This window comes from Dermochelys coriacea, chromosome 4 (assembly GCF_009764565.3).
Source record: "Dermochelys coriacea isolate rDerCor1 chromosome 4, rDerCor1.pri.v4, whole genome shotgun sequence".
In the NCBI taxonomy this organism is placed as follows: domain Eukaryota; kingdom Metazoa; phylum Chordata; order Testudines; family Dermochelyidae; genus Dermochelys; species Dermochelys coriacea.
The window spans coordinates 87,730,512-87,748,341 of NC_050071.1; the positions used below are offsets into that span (position 1 = coordinate 87,730,512).

General features: G+C 40.5%; 1 long non-coding RNA gene across 1 annotated transcript; it reads left to right on the forward strand.

Moving 5' to 3' along the window:
- The first annotated feature begins 580 nt into the window (after positions 1-580).
- On the forward strand, positions 581-17,511 carry LOC122460021. Its single transcript, XR_006281062.1, has 3 exons — positions 581-1,000; positions 8,142-8,152; positions 17,501-17,511. It is a non-coding gene; the product is annotated as an uncharacterized LOC122460021 (long non-coding RNA).
- The last annotated feature ends 319 nt before the right edge of the window (positions 17,512-17,830 follow it).

The window sequence follows — 17,830 nt, forward strand, 5'->3', positions numbered from 1 at the left end:
GAATCCCTCTAGGCAAAACCTTAAGTTACAAAAAGACACAAAAACAGGAATATACATTCCATTCAGCACAACTTATTTTATCAGCCATTTAAACAAAACAGAATCTAAGTGCATATCTAACTAGATTGTTTATTAGCCCTTTACAGGAGTTCTGACCTGCATTCCTGCCCTGGTCCCAGAAAAAGCAACACACAGACAGAGAGAACCTTTGTTTCTCCCCCCCTCCAACTTTGAAAGTATCTTGTCTCCTCACTGGTTATTTTGGTCAGGTGCCAGTGAGGTTATCCTAACTTCTTAACCCTTTACAGGTGAAAGGGTTTTTCCTCTGGCCAGTAGGGATTTAAAGGTGTTTACCCTTCCCTTTATATTTATGACAGTGGGATTTAGATTGATCTTTAAATAGGCTATCTTCAACTATCTGCTTCCTTTAGATTATAATTACAAAATAAACACACCTGGTATTTCTAATATCCCTATCACTATAGTATCATTTTACATCATAAAAATGAAATACTCTACATCTCTTGAATATCCTTATAAGGATACTTGCATTATAAGTGGACTAGGTTGGGAGCCATTTATCAGTCAAATGGTGACTCTAGATAACCTCGGGCCGATCACATGCCCCCGTGGCGGCGACGAAGCATTTGAATGTCTGTCCTATCAACTTTCGATGGTACTTCCTCTGCCTACCATGGTGACCACGGATAATGGGGAATCAGGGTTCGAATCCGGAGAGGAAGCCTGAGAAATGGCTACCACATCCAAGGAAGGCAGCAAGTGCGCAAATTACCCACTCCCAACCCAGGGAGGTAGTGACGAAAAATAACAATACAGGACTCTTTCGAGGCCCTGTAATTGGAATGAGTACACTTTTAATCCTTTAATGAGGATCCATTGGAGGGCAAGTCTGGTCCCAGCAGCCGCGGTAATTCCAGCTCCAATAGCGTATATTAAAGTTGCTGCAGTTAAAATGCTTGTAGTTGGATCTTGGGATCGAGTTGGCGGTCCACCACGAGGCAAGCTACTGCCTGTCCCAGCCCCTGCCTCTCGGCGCTCCCTTGATGCTCTTAACTGAGTGTTCTGGGGGTCCAAAGCGTTTACTTTGAAAAAATTAGTGCGTTCAAAGCAGGCTGGTAGCCGAATTATTCCAGCTAGGAATAATGGAATAGGACTTTGTCTCTTCTCCCAATCCTCCACTCAAAGGGGGGCCCTCCGGCAGGAAGGAAAAGCCAGCCTCGCTGTGGGGCGCAGGGTGGTGCTTCCCTCCTCAGGCTCCCCGGGGGAAGGCGGGGTGACCCTTGCGGGAGGGGCCGACCGCTGGAGGAGGTGGGCAGGGCGACCCTCGCCATAGGAGGATCCGGCCACCTCCTTTCCTCTCCCCTCTCCGAGGCTCAGGGTTGACTGTGAGCGTGATTCAAAGGTTGCCAAATTCAAATAGGGACTGAAAAGGTGTTAACTACAGCACAGGTGGAAATATAGTAGTACTCTGAATTTTGTGCCTCTGCTCCGTGCAACCAAGTTTTTTGATAGCTAGAAATGAACTCTGAGGAATATACAAAGATTAAATATGTATTCTCTCTTATTCTGTCTCTTTCGTGTAGTATTGTAACAGGGGGCTTGGAGGATCAGATGGCCTAGTGGTTGGAGCACTTGATTTTACTAACCAATCATATCCCACCACCTTCATTATTTACACCTAGCAAAATTAATTGTGTAACAGACAGAAACAATCAAAGAACCAGACAGAGACAAACAATAGGGAAGTGGGGACCATAATGACAAAACAATAAAGAAATGAGGATTTCACAACCACTACTATTGATAAGTGATTTCTTGCCAGACATGCTATCAAACAAAGTTTTCTTTATCCATCTTAAGATCTGTTTCTTTATCTGGTGATAGTGGGTGCCATTAGGACAGGTCTCCTTAACAGCCTGATATTACATTATTTTAATGTAATTTAGCTGGAATGTGAGGATGTGACTTCCTGCTTCTCAGCTAATGGCTGCTGCCTTCTAATCTGGCTGCAGACGAAGGGCTTAGGCTTCAGGCCTTACAATATGGAGCTACAGGACAAGACCTTATCCTTACAGTGGCAACTGGGACAAGAGCTGCTGGCTGGCTCCTACCTCTGTACTTGGTCCACTAGACCACCCAATCTCTTCAGGAAAGCTCCCAAAAGCAGGTTTATAAATTTACACCTGTCAATTAATCACAATGTTTCAGATTGTAGCATGAAGGCAAGGGGAATTTGCTCAAATATTTATTGAAAAATGTAGAATGCTTGGATCAGTGCTTCTGTTTTGATGACAAATGTTTGTGTATTTTGCCCAGCGCTGCTCCTAATGTGAAAAACTGCTACTGCTTCAGATAGTCATGTGTTTTGCACATTTAGTGCACTTACTAAAGGACTGATGCTAAATGCAGACTATCTGGGTTAGAGATAATTATAAGAAACAGAATAGTCATTCACAAGAACAACTCTGACCTAAAACTCTCACTGAGCAATCAAGAAAAATTGTTTTGAGGGACAATTTGAAATTGCCTTTATGGTTAGTATTTGAGTACCTTTTGGATTATAAAGCCCTTTCTGAATTTTGGCAGGAGTCTTTGCTGCTGTCTTTCAGAAAAGCAGTTCATTGACAAAAACACTTCATGACTGACTTCACAGTTCACGTGCAGCTTTAACTTTTAATTAAGTATATACCCCCCCCCAAGTTTTTGACATCCCAAGACAATATTTTTCAAGGTATTGTTTACTTTATTTAAAGTAAGAGTCTAGGAAGTCCAGAAAATATGTGTCCCAATTTCCTTTTTCTTTCATCTTGGTTTGTGTAATGAAAGATTAAACCATAAGGCATACTGAATGTACTGGAATACTTGCTGTGTATAATTATTAAGCTAGTGCATGCAAAAAGAATAGCTTTAGTCAGCATATTAGTCAAACCAACTATCTGCACAAAATAGTTGTGACTGTGTGCTTAGCAGGTACTCTTCAGATGCTGCTCAGTGATGTTAGAGGTAACCTTCCTCTCACTTTATAAAATAAGTCATTTAAAAATGCGCAACAGTGCTGCGGCTTTGGAGAATTTAGAGTTGTCTTTGAAGCACATAAAGGTTGCTTGTGATGCAGTTAGATGGGTTTATGAGTATCTCACTGACTGTTGTACAGTCTTTTTTTCTTTGTACTATTTTCTTAGCCCTAAAGCAATGGATTGTGCATAGAAAATGTACTGGTACTGCCACAATAAATAGATCAACTGAAAGGACACCTTTTGCCTAAAGTGTTTTTAAAACTGTGAATATGAAGTTGGATGATGAATCGAATAAGGTACTTCAAAGGATAGATATACAGTATCTGAATATGAAAAAACGTAAGTGCATGAGAGCATGTCATAGCAATATGTAGTGCTGGCTCCTCAAGGTGATAAAACAATTTACTATTGTCCTTGCCAGCAACAGAATATGTGAAATCTGGGTCTGATACAGCTTTATTGGAGTATCTGTACAGTTAAATATTTTGCAGTATGTATCAGTTGAAGTTAAAAACCAAAAATTCATCTTTGGTTTATATCAACAAGCAAATCTGTTTTCTTGATTTATTTTTGACAGAGGAATTGCTACTTTTGATTTTTTTTTTTGGTTGATGTTTCTGAAAGGTGTCAAGCTAAAGGTTGATCCCAATTACGATTCATTTGTAGTTAGACCGTATAGTGAAAGTGTTGTTTATGGGGACAGAATTTAACATCAGTTGAAAACAATGTGAGTTTTCCCTGAATACGGAGTGAGCTAAAACAGAATAAAGACTTCAGCCTTTGACTCCTGTATTTTAGCTGTGGACTAAAATGGTTCTTGCACATCTAAATTCTGACCAGGCTGGAATAGATCAATAGAACCATGCTAAATATAGGCTCCTAATAAAAGTAAGCATATATTAGATAACATAAGACTTTTAATATGCAAGTTTATAACACTCCAGCATTAGATACATTATATTGACAGGCAGGGCAATAGCCAGGATTTTCAGGGTGAAGAGTAGAGGAATGGCTCTTTGCAGCAGATCCTGCCTTGTCCTGGGATGACACATAACCTGCAGCCCCAGCAATCCGAGTCACTCAGAGAACTTGACACTTCTCACATTGTCTTTGACCCCCTGCCCCAACCCATAGGTATAATCCCCCACCTTGTTTTTTCACACAAACCTTTATCTCTCATCCCTCTTTCCTTTTCACTATTTCTTCTAGTCTCTGCTTCCCCTCTGTTTAGCTCCCATTTTTGTTCCTTTCCTTCTTTGTCCTGTTTCTTTGCTTCCTCACTCTGCCCCCCCATTCCGCCCTGCTGTTGCTGTTACCATCTCTTACCAGGTGTGGCTCAGGGCTATGGAATTTGTTCAACAGAAAGAGGGAGTGGGCCTGATTTTCCTGTCACTTACGCCATCAGTGTAACTCCATTGATTTCAATGGAATTACTCCTGTTTTACAAGTGTGTGAGAAGAGAATCAGGACTGTTATGTTCTTGGTAAATGGGAGCTGCTGCTGGCTAAAAATGCTGATACAATTATGCTGGAACTGGAACTCTAAAACTGGTGCAATCTCAAAATCTTTGCTACTGATTTTGCTATATTTTTTTCAGGTCAGAATGGGAACGATAACACATTGTGGGTAAAATAGATTAGGAAAAAATATCCTGAGTCTACACATACTTCCTTCTCCTTCCCCCCCAAAAACTGTCTTTTGGGTGATCAGATATAAGGATAATATAAGGTAATTAATTTTCAATGCATGCTCTTGATGTATTATGAATTTAACAGTAGAAAAATGCAGTGGACTATATGGCTATATAATTGGTGGGAGTAGAAAAATCGATTAATTCTTTGAGTATACTTCGATCCTAGAACTTAAAGTTGCAAGAGAGCATTTTCAGCTCTTCATTGTGGAAGGGAAAGTAGCAGACTTAGTGAAATATTTAGAGCCACTGTTCTGGACACATCTAGTAAACTTTGTCAAAAATCCCTGGGCAACAACAGGTCTCTGTACATCTCATTTGGCAGCAGGGGTGTGTGCAGGAATTTAAATTTCACTGCTTTTTGAGGGGTTCTGTGCCTCTTCTGTTTATTGTGGGGAGGTGGTGGGGGCTGTGCACCTGCTTGCCCCCCTTGTGCATGCCCCTGTTTAGCAGAAACTGTTTTCTGTGGTTTATCTTTTGACATCTCTAATGTACTAAGGTAATCAAGATGTTTAAAGGAAAATGTTTTTTTTACCACTTATTCTGCTTTGGGAGAAAGCTAGGGAGATAAAAAAAATTGGAAAATGACACACAGCAACATTTGAGCTAAAAATCTGGGAAATTAATGCCATTTTTAAATCATCAGTGGAAAATACTCAATTAGGGATTGGTGTGAAATCTCAAAAACTCACAGGAATGGTTTTGCAGATTTACAAATTCTTGACACAAGTGCCCACAGTAGCTGCGTAAACTGATCCTGATTTACTTGACCTCTCAAAATTCAAACTAAAATCAGCTGAAGTTTTGGGATGGATAAGAAATGCAGAATCAGGTTCTTAAGGAATAACTGCGGGCTGAATGGCTGTGGGGTAATCTGATAGTTTTTATGATGCATTATCTTGATCAAAACAAACTAGTAAACCTGATGATGCAAATTAGACAGGATACTGCTTTATTGTGGGATGGTGGTACACCAAAATTGCTTTTGCTTTGAGCAATAAATCAGACTGAAAATTTACAGCTATCTTCCAGCGGTATTTGTCGCATATAGGACATGTTTAGCAGACAAGGAGGCTAGTATGGAATATGACATAGAAGCATAAGTGCAGATGGTTAATAAAAATCGAACATTCTCTACTCACTAAATATAGAAGTTGATACAGAAATCTAAGGATGCAGAACTACAAGGGAGGATACTAGGGGAATGGCCAAAGACAAAGGAAGGTGCTTTATCCCTGATTCATCATTGATATCTTCATGATGAATTAACGTTTGTTGTTGGTTTAATAGTTAAAATGGAAAATGAGTGCTTCCAGACAATATGAGGAAAGAAATGTTTTGTCACGGTCATAAAGAAGATAGAAGTATGCAATAATGCAAAAACAGAGTGTGAGGAATCCTTTACTAGCCTTGTATAAGCACAGTTTGCTGACATAGCTGTGATCTGTTCATGGTGTCAAATATGTTGGTCACGATAGCCAAAGGAACCATAGTCCTCAATAAAAGACTATAAACAGAAAGACCTTCACAAAATGTACAGATTAACCATTTTTACTTAGGAGGTAAATACTTTTTACATTGTGGTGGTAGTTGAGTGTCGCTTTTTGAGTTGTCTTTTACAGGACTGACTGAGACAGTGATTTATTATCTGAAATCTCTTTGCAAAACTTGGAAACCTCAGACAATAGTACAAAATTTAAAGCTCCCCCAAAACACTTGGAATTTGAGCATGATACATAGATGCCAAAATCTCTCATGTCAAAAGGGTTAGCAGAATGTTCTGTTCAAAATGTCAGATATGCTCAAGAAAGCGGAAGATAAACAGGATCCTTCTTTGACTGTATCTGCAGGTAGAAAGTTACCTGAGAGGCTAATCTGGAATAGACAACCCACTAATGAATAGATATATGAAAACAATATTGTCATTTGCAACTGGATTATTTAAATGAAACAATTATCCCTATTAATAAAGATGACAGGAAAGCTATTATAAAGTAACAATGAAGCTTTCCCTCTCTGAATGTGACAAGGAGGAAAAAAGGAAAACCAAATGCTGGTCAAAGAGAAAAATGCTCCCATGTAATATAACTGTATAGTGTACATGTTTTTGGAAGAAACAGGATAATTATCTTGAAGATTCCAGAAAAATGAGAAGCACTCAGCTGAATATCGCCACATACAATAAATAATAACACTATTAGCAACTGATATGGACACTGCACCATAAGAAAAAGACAGCTGGTGTGAAAGATGAAAAGACCAAGCAAGTATTCTTTGTAACCAGCAGCAACAGTCAAGTAAAGACCTTTCAAATATAGTGATTTATTGTGTTAATGAGTGCAACATAGAAAGATCACTGCTTTTGGTTTTATACAATTAGTTTCCTATTGATTTATAATGCTGACACCATTCCCTATTAAAAGTAGCACCCTGCTCCACAAGTTGTCCCATTGGTTTCAGTGGGTCTGTTTGCTGAAAAAGGCATAAAACAATGTCAGTAAGGGTATCCAATCTGGTCTGATGTTTGTAGAAATGTCGTGTTTGATGATCACTGCAGCCCTAAGAGATAGTCTTTGTGGTGGATTTAATCCAGTTTAGCTGGTAAATAACAGAAGGCTATTTTAACTCTTGCATTCACCTCTTTCCACAGCTGCCTGGCTGTTGGACAGTACTGTAGCACATTACAGTGCTAACAAACATCAGAGGATAAGGCCTTTACATTACGCAACCTCTGTGGTGTCCAGTACAAACCAAACATATGATTTTACAAAAATGAAAGAGTAGGCTTATGCTCAGAACAGAGCAGTGGTGTTTGGAGCTGTCTGTGTTAGCAGCCAAATTAAAAATAGCTTCTCACCGTAAAGAGCAGTTATAAGAATTTTGAAGAAATTTGGATACCGTTTCTAGATACATTTGGATAAAAATGTTGAGATGGCTCAAGGAATGTTGGACCTCCATTCCACCTAATTCTCTTCTCTTTTTTATCTCTCCCCTTCTGCCCCCCCAAACCTCAATTCCACCGAGCCCCTCCTCCACTAATCCTGGTCCTCTCCTTGCCTCCTCTTCCTATTCTTGTATGTCTTCTCTTATTTTATTGCTCTTAATACCACCATAGCATGTTATGTCTAGGTAGTATTGTTTAGTTTTGTATTTTCGGGTCTTGCAGCTTTCACGAGTTGTAAAACGGCATAATTTCATAATTTTTCTGGAGATCCTGTGAAGTGTGTGTTTTTTGGAAACACACATGCTGCAAGCCCTTTCCTTTTTTTGAACTTTTCATTGTTTCTTTATGAAAATCAATAAACATTTAATCATACAAAAGTGCAGTGTTCAAAATGTTTATGTATATGTATGTGTGTATACATACACGTGCACACAGACATATACACACAATTTGTTACAGGTAGAATTAGAAGAGGTTGTGGTTCAATTTGCTTTGAATAATATTGATTACAAATGTATCCCTTTTAATGATTGATTGAACTGACCCGGATTCCTGTGAATGTATTTGTATCGGTTGAACAGTTTAGAATAATAATTTTCTGCCTGTGGATTGTTCATGAACTGTTTGGTTTTTCTGTTCATTATCTGTGTTGTGATTGGATACCTGAGTCATGTGCTATTATATCATTCATCCTTTCAGTGAGCAGAAACTTCTAAACAGGAGAAGAAGAGTGAAGGGAATAGCAAATACTGAAAAGCAAACTTTTGACAAATTTTCAGTCTACTTATCGGACTTGGTGCTTTTATTTATGAAAATAGTCATAAATCAGGCTTAGTTTGTTTTGCTTTTTACTATATAACCAGCTCTCCTTATATATAAATCATAGTCACACAGTGTAGTTAAGTAATAATGCCACTCCAGAAATTAATATAGTTCTGTTAAAAATATTAGACTAATTTTCCAGGAAAAGATGTATTAAGCATTATGAAACAATTTTCTATTATGTTGGTACAAAAGCTACCTATGCAAGTTACAATGTTCCTTTACTTAATGCTACATAATAAGAATGACCAATTAGCAATTTCCTGAACACAACAGAGCCCCTTTTTTATATCTAGATGTGCTATTTTTGCAGAAAGGGAACATACAGCATAAAATGGTGTTCTGACTATTGGAAGCAATGAAGTACATCTTTAATTCCCATGAGCATCTGAACATCTCTATATTTGTAGTGGAACTGCCTTGATTCCCTAGAGGCTTAAAACATCAAGAGAGAACCATACATATCTTTCATAATGTATACAAAATAATTCGCTTGAACCAGAGACCCCTACCATGGCATGTTTCTTTGTAGCCGCTGAAAAATGTGGTTTACGGAGAGTTACTGATTTTGTTTGGAAAGTCAGCATACAGATACTTTGGGTTTTTTTTAATAGCCTAGGTTGACTTACCTGGACACTTTTTTTTCCATTTGGTCAAATATTCATCTGTTTTCTTGTCTATTTATATTTGAGCATATGCAGAAAATTTAATTGAGACACTCCAAGCAACAGTAGAACAATACACTTCAGCCAACAGTGAAGTTAGATGTTAATAAACTCTTGTTTCCTAGAATTTATCTTTTCTTTGACTGTTGCAAGGAAATCCACAATTTCTTTTCACAGGGTACAAACTAAATTTCATTTTCTCAAACTTTTTAATTTCTTTCAATTCACCCATTGTCCATGACCAGATTAGTAAATTTTTATTAAGCATCTTTGAGGGGACAAACTCAGTTCTCTTCTATATTTGGTTGATGTCTGAAAATTAAGCTCCATCTGCCCTGGGTATTTGTCTAGCATTCAGCTTAACTGAATATTTTACCTTTCCTTCCCGTTCCATATAAATCTATCTGTTTCTCTACTTCTGTTACTACTCCTCTTCCCTAGCCTTGGAGGAGAGGATAACGCCTGCTGGCTCTTTCTTCACTTCCTGTCCCTCTGCCTCAAGACAGGGCATTGAGAGGTCTCCAGAGAAGGGCTGTACTATATGTGAGGCAGTTGCAGGTGATGGCATTGGTAATAATTCTGTAGATTATGGAGATCTTCCACCTCCATCTTACTAATTAATAGAAAAGAGCAAGAACATGGTCAGATCAGATCATTTGTTGGATTTAGAAATCTTTGTTCTTTGTCTCACTTTCCCCGATCCTAAAAAAGTTTTGGGGGCAATGAAAGCAAATATCGCCATTTTGCACTGAAAGGATTCCTGGTTGTATACAAATTATCAATTATCTTTTGGTACATCTTAATTTATGCACTTATTTTATAGCTGTTTCCTGCAGTATCCTTGAGAAATCTTATTGAATTAAGTTTAAGTATCTTTGGTGTTCATTATATTATATGAATGGTTTATGTATTATTGTGAGCCAGGATTATAGGTAACATCTAAAGGGTGGGAGATGTGACCAATGTGAGACCAGGGAACAATGTGGACTATATGGAACAATATGGTAGACAAGAATGGACTCTTGGAACAAAATGTGCTAAGTGGTTTTCCTAAAGAATACCTAGGGAGAATTTTTGTTCACCTCCCCTTATCTCTAATTATGCAAAAACCCAGCCTTTTGCCGATATACATTGAGGAATGATCCATTGTCTGAGGATCAGCTGTTACATGAGGCCAAAATCAAAGGCCCAAGCTGTGTAAAGGAAAAATTGAATTATTCATGGTTCTGAATTTGAGATAGTTATACTACAGAGAAAAAACAGTTGTGGATTTTGGAGGACTGACACCCACCAGAGCATGAGTTTGGAGTTGGGGGTGATCTCTTAGCTTTTAGCATGAATGTAGGTTTTTATTATTATTATTATTTATTATTTATTATACTTTCTCTGTAATGCTTTCACCTTAAGAAAAGATGTTTGCTTATAAAGAACTGTGTGGTAACTTACAACTCCAGGCAATTATGCTGCGTATAGCCTTCTGAGAGAAAGCAGTCTGGTTTGCTGGAGATATCACAATATAGGCAGGGGATTGTGCAGTTCTGGAAAAACCCTGGTCAGGAGGGAGAGACATGCAGGTCTCTGTCCAAGGGAAGAAGCCCCAGCTCCCCTCTCCCTCATTTGTAGTTTCAGCTGGCCATTGAAACTGACAAAGCAGTGCTAAGGACTGGTAACTATAAGATCCAGCTGCAGAACCTTTGGGGGCTGTGTGTGTGTGTGTGTGTGTGTGTGTGTGTGTGTGTGTGTGTGTGTGTGTGTGTGTGAATGGAAGCATATGCTGATTTTAATGCTTAAATTGTACTCTCAATAAACGTGGCATATTGCCTTATCCCCTTGAAAAAGATTGTGTGCTTCTTATAAGAATAACACTGATGCAATTCAATCTGCACAAGTCTTTCCAACATAAATCAATACCCAGTGGTTCCTTGGCACGGTTAGTGATGAGTTGTTTGTTTTGAGCAGTCAAAACACTCCATGTGGCTCTCCATTGAACCTCAGTGTTGAAGTTTAGTGTAAGAGTCTTGATGTGGTTCCATAGACAGTGTGGGATTTTAATCTTGTGTTTGGCGGGTTCTGCAAGTTATCATGCAATGGGATCCTTGTGTTTGCATTGACATGGTGTGAAAGCAAGATGTTTGGGCAGCTCTTCTAATATATAGAGGCTGGATGTGTAATAGGATCAGGAGCCAATCAACTGGAGTCAGTTTGAATGTCCCTGACACTCTGTGCATGGTGTTATTCAGTTGAGTATCAAAGAGTTTAGTGTGACTGCTGAATATACCAAGGTAATTCTTGTGGTTCATAGGGTCCAAGGACTCGAGCCCCATGATGTTCCGGCCAGTTTCTTGATAACTGCGACACGAGACCTGACCTTATCATGGGTGTTCTCAAGGTGTTGTCAAAAGGTTGAACTCTGGTCCAGTGTAACTCTGAGATACTTTGGGAGAGCCTCATGGTTGGTCAGTGAAGCTACCTGGTCACAGCAGTTCCTCTTTGGGTGAAATCCTGCTTGCTCTGCTGAGAGGATATCTTCAATAATGATGGACAGATGGTGGAGCAGGGCGTTCCAGGAACTTGCTGGTGGTTGAGAGGAGAGAGATGGGGCGGTAGCTGGCCGCATCCTCTGGGAGTTTTCCAGGCTTCAGTAAGGCAACCACTGTTGCTTGTTGCCAGCTTGTTGGCCCTTCTCCAGTTCTATGCATGGTGGTAAAAAGTGCCACCGGCCATCCCCGTCCCCATCTCCCCACATTCTTGAAAAACTCAGAAGGGATGTTATGAACCCCTGCAGCTTTCCAGCTTTTGGTTTTATTCCTAAATAGAAACCATTATGAAGGAGAGAGGATGTTTATCTGGTTAAGGCAGTAGACTTAGGAGTAAGGTTCAGGAAATCAGGGTTCAGCTCCCTGCTCACCACAAACTTCCTGTGTGTCCTTGGGCACTTATTCACTCTGGGCCTCAATTCCCAATACGTAAAATGGTCCTTGCCTGTCTTGTAGTGGAATGCTTTTTCTGTCAGGAAATGCCAGATCATCTAAATAATAACATTGTGCGATAAGGTGTCTATTTTGACAAAATTTAAATGAAAACGGGGCAGACTTCTTGCTCACCTACCTGCTTCCCCAGTTCCTGGCCCCTTGGTATCCCTGCTGCATAGCCAGGGTTCCCGGAGAGCATGTTTTGATTCAGAAGCACCAAAATGTTTTGGTAGCAAGAGCATTTTGATGATTCTGAAACAAAATATTCCAAATATGCAGGCCTATGAAAACTTTGGATTTTTGTCCCAATGTGGGATGAAATTTATTTTGAAAAACTCAGTTTTTCCTGGACCTAGAAGTTTGTTTCCTGGCCAGATCTGTCAAGTCTATTTAGAGTACAATTTCTTTGTAGAGGAGATTCTTTCGCTATATGCACAATACCTGGCCCAATGGGGCCAAAATCTCAATTGGTTTCCATAGGCACTACTGTAATACAAATAAATAATTATGCCCCTTTGGTCCAAACAGCCAATTTTCAGGGCTTTGCAGGGTTGTTTTAATAGGATGAGGAATCAGTGATGTGAATAGGTATATTTTTGGTTTAACATTGTTTAATTACAAAAATGTGCACAAAGTCCTGTTTCCCTGAACACATTAAAAAGAAACAGCAGGTAGTTTGCTTGCTTAGAAATCCCTAAGTCTGCCACTCCAGCAAGCTGTGCACCCAAGAAGCTCTCTCTCTGTACAACTCCTGAGTCATGTTTATAACTCCTTCTGACTTTCTCTCACCAACTCTCACAGCCATTCTACTAGCTAGTAACCATTCTGCTACCCTCTGTATTTGCAACTAATGAAACTGCTCAGTCCCCATAGCTTAGGTTTGACTTACCATGTGCCTAGTACCTTGGGCTGTCTCACCATTGTCTGAAGCTGTTTTTACTACATAAAGGGGCTTGATTCTTGCGTCTGTGAGACTGAAAGAGTTCTTGATGCAACTATTGGCTATAATCAGGTCTGTGATGGTCTTTGAATCCAAGATTCATTTGCTGGCAGCCATTAGCCTCTTTAAACATAGTAATAAACCAGGAAGTAGGTGGAGGCTAGGAGAGCAACCTTCTTACAACTGTCCATCTTTCATGCAAGCAGTTCTATTTGCAAACTTCAGACAACTGCTGCCCACAATTGTATTTTTAATAATTTACCATATCTAACAGGGAGGGAAAACAATCAGGAAATAGATTTCTGAGACAGGCTCAGGTCCACAGAGAGGATCCTGCTGTTGCTCTTGATTCTGAAGGGGATGATTCTTTGTCCTCACCTCTTGGAGGTGATGAGAGTGCTGCCAGAGATGGAGTGAAGGTGAGAGGGAGCGGATGAAGTGGGACAACAGTTCCTGTGCTCTTGCTAATTCTGCTTTCACATGTGAAAGGAGATAGCTTATAGGGAATTACAGTGCTAGATGAAAAGTTTTTTTTTTATTGACACTAAGGTTGTCTCTGCATTTCTCAGTAGCTCAGGGGATGCCATCTTGCATGTTTTGGCCAGCTGTGAAGTTACAACAGTTCACTTTGCTTCAGATACCTACTACTCTATTGACTAAATATAGGTTAGGTGAGTGGCAGCTGCTCAAACTATACGGAGAGGCAACTTGGACAGAGGTAACAAGTATGTCTGGCAGCATTCCATGTTTTGTGTAGGTGTTTTCAGTAATTCATACAGTGCAGTTAATCTGTGGGGGGGAAAGACTCGAGTGAAAATATTGTAGCTGTTCTGTGTGTGTTGGCATCAGGGAATGATGTCAGTGTGGTGCAACTAGTGTGTAGTTGTGAATTCCACATAATTTTAATTTATATTCTCATCTGTTTCACAGTCTGGAAACTTATTTTTTCATATTTCTGCAAAATTGCTTTCCAGGCAATCTGATTTTCCATCTGAAAGATATTTTAAAAATTGCAGCTGTTTTCACTCAAAATTGGACCTCTTTTTAACTTTAAATAAAAGTCTTGAAATTTTAATTTCCCCTCCAAAATTAGACCATTTTAAAAACAAAATGAGAATCTTTATTTTTGAGATGTTCAACTCTAATTTCAATTTTTTTTTGCACATTTCTAATATATCACCACTAACATTGCATAAATTCTAATTAACCATAAGCATGTGCTTAAACCCATCCCTGTTCCACCCCCTGATTATGTGCTTTGCTGAATCAGTGCCCTAAACAACAACCAAATACTGAAAATCTGCCTAAATTCTGCTAGAGACTTCTGCTTGAGGAACTTCTTATGCTCCTTCCAACAGTGTCTGTTTCTCTGAAACATGTCTGTGGTTTGTTTCTAAGCACTGTAAATGTACTGTGTGCTTTGTGCATGAACCCTAACCAACAGGAAAGTTTTTTCAAAAGCCCTGCCAATGGCAAAAGGCATAGTTCAGATACCTGAAATAAAAATATTAGTATTAGTGAACCCTGTGCATTTACATAAACAGCCATTTCTATTATTGAAATTAGTTTTAGTGTGCACTTGATGTCCATATATAATGTCTACTGAGTAGCCTTCATGTCAGTGAAGGTTGTGATCGCATCTGATCTCAGAAACTAAGCAGTGGGACTTGTTAATAATTAGGGCTCCGTATCTGTCACGGAGGTCGCAGAAGTCAGATTCCATGACTTTCTATGACCTCCGTGACTTCTGCAGTAGTCAGTGTGGCTGACCCCAGGGCTGCATAAGCAGCTGGCCCTGTGAACAGCCATGCGGGCTGCTGCCAGAGTGGCCCTGGAACCCGTCCACACCGGTCACTGCTCGGGCAGTCCCTGGCAGCAGTCCCCAGTGCGGATGGCCCCGGATGCGCCCCCCCCACCTGCAGAAGCCCCCCCCAACAGCATCCCCTATAGCAGTGCCCCTCCCCCAAGATTTAATCTGGTATTTTTAGTATAAGTCATGGACATGTCATGGTCTGTGAATTTTTGTTTATTGCTTGTGACCTGTCCATGACTTTTACTAAAAATACCTATGACTAAATTGTAGCCTTGTTAATAATTTTGTAGGAGATCTCCAAACCTGGGTGTAGGACCTAGGCTTCAAAAAGCATGCAGGCTTCCAGTGGCTGGTGAGACAAAGGCAACTGGGAGACTAAGGGAGCTGCTGAGTATCTCTGGGGCAGATCTGTCTTATTGCTATTGATTAACTTCTGGGGCAAAAGAAGAGCACTTACTTTGCTGTGTTGTATTGTGCTGGGAACTTGCCATCAAGTTTGCTAAGGCTCTGGGCTGGTTGCTGTGTTTTGGAATGTGGGCTTGGTTGCTAACTGTCTGGGCTACGTTGTCCTGCACTTAGATGCGTTAGTGCCTGTTTTCTATTAAGGGATCCTTTTAAAGTGAGAGCAGTGCAGCTTGTGATTGGATAGAAGTCACTGAGTGAGAGGGTTGAGTCATCCATTCCAGCTATGTGTGGGGCCTGGATTTTAAAAAGCGCACACAGCCTTTCATTGGCTGGTAAGGCTTGTGGTTGGTGAGACAAAGGAACATAAGAACAGCCATACTCGGTCAGACCAAAGGTCCATCTAGCTCAGCATCCTGTCTTCTGATAGTGGCCAATGCCAGGTGGCCCAGAGAGAATGAACAGAACAGGTAATCATCAAGTGATCTATCTCCTGTCACCCATTCCCAGATTCTGGCAGTGATGCTAGGGATACTGTCCCTGCCCATCCTGGCTAATAGCCATTGATGGATCTAGCTTCCATGATTTGAGTTCTTTTTTTGAACCCTATTATAGTCTTGGCCTTCACAACATCCTCTGGCAAAGAATTCCAGAGGTTGACTGTGCATTGTGTGAAGAAATACTGCCTTTTGTTTGTTTTAAACCTGCTTCCTATTCATTTCATTTGGTGACCCCTAGTTCTTGTGTTCTGAGGAGTAAATAACACTTCCTTATTTACTTTCTCCATACCAATCATGATTATATAGACATCTATCATATCCCCCCTTAGTTGTCTCTTTTTCAAGTTGAAAAGTCCCAATCTTATTAATCACGCGTCATACAGAAGCCATTCCCTACCTCTTAATAATTTTTGTTGTTTTCTGAACCTTTTCCAATTCCAATATATCTATCTTTCTGAGATGGGGCGACCACATCTGCATGCAGTATTCAAGATGTGGGCATACCATGGATTTATATAGAGGCAATATGCTATTTTCTGTCTTATTCTCCTTTCTCTTTCTTAATGATTCCCAATGTTCTGTCCACTTTTTTGATTGCCACTGCAAATCGAGTGGATGTTTTCAGAGAACTGTCCACAGTGACACCAAGATCTCTCTCTTGAGTGGTAACAGCTAATTTAGACCCCATCATTTTATATGTGTAGTTGATATTATGTTTTCCAATGTGCATTACTTTGCATTTATCACCATTGAATTTAATCTGCCATTTTGTTGCCCAGTCACCCAGTAGTTTTGTGAGATCCCTTTGTAAGATCCCACGCCAGACAGGCACCCTGACCCTGAAGCCTTCCACCCAGGCTCCGGTCTTGATTTTGCAGGAAATTTTGCCTGCATATCCCTGCTGATGAAAGCTAGGCATGGGGAACCCACAGGTGAGAGAGGTGTCTATTGGTGGAATCCCTCAGAAAGTAGGTAAGAGAGCTGCAGGAGGAGGTGGCTCATCTGTGTAGCATCCAGGAGTGTGAGGACTTCATGGACAGGACACACATGGAGACATCTGGTTTGACTGCAGATGACTACACCAGCACCAGAGGAGGAAGGAGAACTGGCCGCTCTGCAAGGAGGATATTGGCTGTTGGTCAGCGTGGGCTGTAGACTATGCTCCATCCCCCGTCCACCCAGGTGAAGAACCAGTACACTGTACTGGTAACAGGAGGTGAGGAGCGGACCCCAAAACTGGGAGGCTCATGGTCACCTCACATGAGAGGAGGAGATGTAGAGTGCTGGTGGCCAGGGACTCCCTTCTGAGGGGAACAGAGGCATCCATCTGTTGAACTGACATGACATCAGGAGCTGTGCTGCCTGCCTGGATTTGGCATCTGAGACATTATGAAAAGGTTGCCGAGGTTCATCTGTGCCTCTGACCACTACCCTATGCTGCTCATCCATGTAGGCACTAATGATGCTGCCAGGTCTGACCGTGAGCAGGTCATCTGTGACTACAGGGCACTCAGAGTGAGAGTGAAGGGCTCAGAATGTGTTCTCATCCATCCTCCCAGTTGAGAGTAAGGGCCCAGGCGGGGATACATGCATACTGAAGATGAATACATGACACTGCAGATGGGGTCAACGAGAGGGCTTTGGCTTCCTTGACCGTGGGATGCTGTACTTGGAAGAAGATCTGTTGGGAAGGGGTATGGCCTACTTGAACAAGAAGGGAAAGAGCACCTTTGCACACTGATTCACCAACTTAGCAAGGAGGGCTTTAAACTAGGTTCAAAGGCAGCAGGTGACAGCCTACAGATAAGTATTAAAAAGACGAACTTAAGAGAGGGTTAGATTTGGGGGGCTATGAAACTTACAGTAGGGTCATAGGAGGAACAAGAGGGAAATGACTGGGGGAATAAACAGGAAGAACTGAAAGTATTAGTACAGAAGCTAAAATATGATTTAATTGGCATCGCAGAGACATGGTAGGATAAATCTCATTACTGGAATACTGATATAGAGGGGTATAGCTTGTTTAGGAATGACAAGCGGGGTA